Consider the following 5,462-nt stretch of genomic DNA (forward strand, 5'->3'; position numbering starts at 1 on the left):
CAAATCAGAGGTTCTTTCAAGTTGTGGAGAGGACAACTCATCCACGATGAAGGCTGAGCCACTGTGCTTAGTGCTATGAGGAAGAAGAAGGATATGACATAGAGGAAGTCCCTTTCAGGGAGGAAGAAAAAGAAGTCTCTCCCTTTCCAGGGGAAGATGGTTGGAAGTTGGATGTATGACTTGTGTTGGGGCTTTGAGGGAAGATGCTGGTGGGAATAGCTAGAGAAGCACAGTGGACTTTCCAGTTACACTTCAGTGCCCACCAGTCAGTCTAGAGACTACTTTAAACTATCCACAAGATAGCAAAGACCAATAGAATATAATTAATAAATGCCAAATGGTTTCATTGCCAAGAGTGTTTTCCCCTACAGACACTATCTTGAGTAGAAAAACAAAGATGGAGGAACATCCCCAGTAGGGAGCTGACCTTTGAATTGACAGAATATTTACCTAAACACAACTGTTTAATCCAGAAGTTATTTTAATGGACAAGTTAAAGTGTCTATTGTTCTGCCGCTGAAATGTACACTTAAAATGGTTAATTGTTAGTATATTTTACCACAATTTTTAAAAGTTAAAAAAATTTTTTTAATGTATTTCTTGTTCTTTACCTACTTCTCACCCCAGTTATAAGAAGTAAGAAAGCTATATTTCTTTGCATATCCAAATATAATATAACTAAAATTTAACCCTGAACACCTCCCCAAACACACATATATACACACATACTTTAAAATTCATAAAGCTTTCAGTCCTAGGACCCTTTTCAAACTTTCTTATCTTTTAAGGGTTCTCCTCTTCACAAGTGAAATTCTTCCAGAATTCGGGGTTTCAGATGTGATCTGGACTGAATTTATTTTTCTTCTGAATTTCCTAGGATCAAATATTCTTCATATCTCACTAATAAATATGAAAAACAAAACAAAATTAAAAAAAAATTAGGCCCAAACCTCTATACTACCTTGTTCTCCCTACAAATCTCAAAATCCAGAGTATTTGAGAGAGTGAGAGCTATGAGAAAGTCATGTCTACTACATATCATATTCCAAAGGAAACTTTGGGGTTGGTTGGGTCCACGGACAGTTTTAATAATAATATAAACCTTCTCAGTATTTCTTGTCCACCCCCCTCTCCATCTGTAATAATATACGGGAAGCCAGTTTTTCTAAACCGCTTTTTTCATATGTGGTACTAGAACTGTCTGTCCATGTCAAAAACCTCTACCTCTAGATAAAAGTAAGTAAAATGAGGTGAATGTGAAGACAGACTGGGCTGTGCCACTCATGCACTGTGTGACTTTGGGTGATTACTTCATCTCTCTGACCTTTAATTTTCTTCTTCATAAAGTGGGGATAATTCAAACTTCATGAAGTCTGTTGTAAAGGTTAAGTAAAATAATGAATACAGAGGGCTTACTTAATTAATCTGTATTGCTATTATGAATATCTCCTCCATAAGTTTAGCCCCTCTCACTTCTATTCCTGTCCTATGAAACACTTGTGAATAAATTCCCCTGTACTTTCAACATTTTCTTTTATTCCTTTTTTGAGCACGTACTATGGACCAGATATAATGTTAGCAATTCTTGCTACCATAAAATGCACTGTTCACATCTCATTTCTCAACAAAATTATGAGATGCATAGAGTGAATTCACATTAATAATATTTTAGTTAACAAAACTTTGATGAGTCTACAGACCATTTACCAAGGAAACAAAATTATTTAAAATACTTGTGTCAAAATAAATGAACCAAGGCTTTTCTGATGTAGTAGCCTAACATTTTATTGTGGGTATAAACACAACTCTCCGATCTCCAAAATTCAGCAATCCTTATTAGATTCTTTCTTCATTAGTAAGAGTAAAAAAAAAAAAAAAAAATCCCCTGTGTATTTTTCTATAACTTCTAGCAGTAGAATAAGGCATTTCCTTCCTAAAGTAATATAAACTAATATGATAGTCTTTTCTAATATAAAAGTATCTTCAGAACACCTTAGAATTATTATAAATAATAAGTAGAATTTCTTAAGGTTATGAATTAAAGAGAAATGTTGTGTTTTTGTTATTAAAAAAAATGTAGAGGTTAATCTTTCCCCCATATTTGGCTTAGCAATGATTCTGTTTTATTCTCTCTCTCCTTGCTGTTCTCTTTGGTTCCAAGGTATTCCCAGCTGCTGAGAGTCACAAATTTTGTCTGCATAATGGGGTGACCTTTTCAGAGGAGCCAATGTTTGTAAGCTAAAATACAAAGGAAGAAAAAAATGTTTACTGAATGACTGTGTGCTGGAAGAAGGCTCATTCAAATTAGCCCTCTTCCACCCCTACTCCCACCCCAATCAGAATATTCCATCTCCTTCATCTCTCCATTCCTCCCTGGCCTTACTGTATTAGTAGAATTGCCAGCTACAGGGACATGGCTGTCCACTCAGGCCTTTGATGTCTTTAAAATTCCCCCTCAGTGTCCTTTTGTCTCTTGCAGGGAGGAAATAGCATCTGGCACCTCAGCTCTGTGGAACAGCTGCCCGCTCCTGGGAAGAGGATTCAAGAAGCTGCAGCCTGACTCAGGCAGGTGACCTGGGTTACTCCCACCAGCCGTCTGTCACAGAAACCACCTTCTGTTGGGATATGACCAGATGTTTTCAGCTTCCCAGGTATGAACACACCTAACTTCGCTTTTCCAAACTGCATTCCATTCCTTACCTGCTCCCCAACCCCTTCATTCTCCATTCTCAGCTCTTAAAAAACAAACAAACAAAAAAACACAGACACTGCAGTTATCATGCATCCAACTTTTCATTATATATTTTCATCAAATATTTTCTTCCTTTCTCTCTCTTCTTTTTAACTTCACAATTTTGCTTTTTTGGCAACCAACCAAAGATTTCTTTGTGCGAACTTAAATATTACAAGACAAACCCTCTCCTGATACAAGAGCTACAGAATTATTTGTATATGTAATCTCTTCCTGTGCCTCCTGCTAGCATGGGCCTTTTCGTTTCCAATCCTCCTCGTGTAACAAAAGAATAAATTGTAATACTACTGAAAGAACATTAAACTGACAATCTTCTGAGGCACCGGCAGTTTTAATGGAAACCAAAGAAAATTCAAGATTATACATTTTCTTGTGAATGCATTTCTTTTTCCTGTCTGCTCTCTCACATATTATCAATTTTCTCACCTTCTTATTATTCAGTTTCCTATCTGCCAAATAACAGACCTAAAGCTGCCTTTGAGCCAGTCTCTCACCAATAGAGCTGTACTTGCTGATAGAGAATTAAGTAAGGTATTGACAAATTGTTACAAGGTGTTTAGGCTTATAATTTAAAGATTGAGTTTAATTAATAAACTATAGCAATTTCAAAAATACTAAATGGATTGCCTTATCTAATACTTTGCCTCCTTCTTGACTACCCTTTGGGAAGATGGGAAAAGTGAAAGTAAAGGCGTTTATATAGTGCCATCTTGTGGCAGACACATTAAAAAGTTCTGTTTCATCTAGGAGTTTGTTTAAATGAGCCAGGAAAATAACTGCAGCTATTAGGGACTGATTTGGACTCTCCAGGTTTAATTCTAGTTTTGTTTTTCTCCTATGGAAATAATATAATCCTGGGAGCTCTTTTTGGTGTCACTGAGAGTTTTAAGCTCTAATCTGCTTTTCGGAGAGCCAAAAAAAGGTAAAAACAAAATCCAGAGGAATTATTACCTTGGTATTTTTAACTTTTAGACTTTTCCACTCCACTTCTGTCTGTCTCACTAAAATGAAACACAGATTCAGCTGAGAATAGAAAAATGTTAATAAGCTAAGAAAACGGCAGTGAACATGCCACTTAAAATATAACAGTACTACCCTTTTCCAACTATTCTCATTTAAGTCTATTACTCTTAAATTTTAAACATATGAATGTGAAAAAAGGTTTTCTTTAATTACATTTATTATAGATATACATCTATGATGACATTAACAGAATTTTAGAAGCTGACCCACTGTTAGCGAAGCTCAAAACCAATAAACAACTGCCCCCCCTTACCCATATAGAAGGAAAACAAAAATTAGAAAAATAATAGGCAAATAAGAAACTACTGTAATTTATTTGTGTTTTCCAGGATCAGCTGGCCCTTTCAAAGACTCATCTCTAACTTGCAGTTGAGGCTGGCTTTGCTTTGATTTTGAGATACTTCCAGGACCAAATCTCTATCCTGATCCATACTTACCAGCTACTGTTTCCAAAGGAGGGGGCATAGGGAAGATGGGAGAAAGCAAGGTGGGAATTGGATTACAGGATAGTTAACAGAATTATGTGCTCTTCTGTGGGTTAATACCCCCTTAGAATGGTATTACTTCTGGCATTTCAAAGATATGTTAACCTAGATGCACAAGAAAAATGGACAGACTGGCTTAAAACCTTTCACTAAAGAAGTTATAGGCATGGAGCGACTACCCACCAGTACCTGCCCAGTTAGGAATTTATGATCAGATCACCCTGTGAGATTACTTTTCATAGAACCCCTTTATTTCCTTCACACCCCTTTCTTAGCCAGGTTCTCAGGGACCAACACTGAGAGGCTGATCAAATATCCATGTGTCAATCATGGCCCGCTTCCCAATTGGTGACAAAGGTCTTACCATGCTATGGCAGATTCCTTGAGTTTCTCAGGACCTCTGAGCAAATTGGAAATATAAAACATACTTGGCAAGTCTAAAATGCTTTAAATAGTAGAAGGTGGTTAAATGCACTACTCTCAGACCTCATGTGATGTAGGCTGAGATATTTATCTGCTGAGTCAGCAGGCCAAATTCCTAATCTCAATACAACTGGAAATTTCTCCTGGAATAAATTTGATCTTCTTCCATAGTTCCCTGACATTTACGAAAGGGTTTCTTTGGTCTTAATCTTTTCTTCATTAAAATACTCATAACTATGAAAATGAACATAACTTTTCAGGATGATGGCTTTTAGGATGCTATACTTTTGCCATGTTTGAATTAAATCTAATTAGAATGAGAGTGACTGAATGAGGTATACTTGTCTAAACCAGTTTCAATTGAAAAGTACTCAAAATATCTGTTCTTAATTTCAGCTAAACTACAGGCATACCTCATTTTATTGTGCTTCACTTTATTGTGCTTCAGAGATGTTGCATTTTTTACAAATTGAAAGCAAGACTCTCCACCTGCAAATAGATTATGACTCACTTCATTGCAATGCTTTATTGTTGAGGTCTGGAACTGAACCCACAATATCTCCAAGGTATGCCTTTATAGAACTTTCCTTACAGCAACGGAATAGTGATCTCTGTGTATCCCCCCCACACCCTTTTTTATTGATGGTATTAGCAGCTATTTCATAACTGGTAGTTAGAATGACATGCTGTGAAATTTAAGTGGTTGTTGGGATCCTTGTTGATTAAAGATTTTTAAATTAAATACCAGTTTAGTTTCTGGTGTTATTTGAAAGGGCTAT

General features: G+C 36.3%; 1 long non-coding RNA gene across 3 annotated transcripts; it reads right to left on the reverse strand.

The window, feature by feature from the left end:
- On the reverse strand, positions 1-5,055 carry LOC107196755. 3 transcript variants are annotated; one of them, XR_003044389.1, is made up of 5 exons: positions 4,625-5,055; positions 3,704-3,753; positions 2,701-2,735; positions 2,384-2,615; positions 1-2,238 (listed from the first exon to the last, which is right to left on the reverse strand). It is a non-coding gene; the product is annotated as an uncharacterized LOC107196755 (long non-coding RNA). The 3 variants fall into 3 exon arrangements; XR_003044388.1 differs by having other exon boundaries at positions 2,384-2,528; positions 4,625-5,036; XR_001518187.2 differs by lacking the exon at positions 2,701-2,735 and having other exon boundaries at positions 2,384-2,528; positions 4,625-5,028.
- Positions 5,056-5,462: the final 407 nt, after the last annotated feature.

Source organism: Pteropus alecto, unplaced genomic scaffold (assembly GCF_000325575.1).
Source record: "Pteropus alecto unplaced genomic scaffold, ASM32557v1 scaffold7, whole genome shotgun sequence".
NCBI lineage: Eukaryota > Metazoa > Chordata > Mammalia > Chiroptera > Pteropodidae > Pteropus > Pteropus alecto.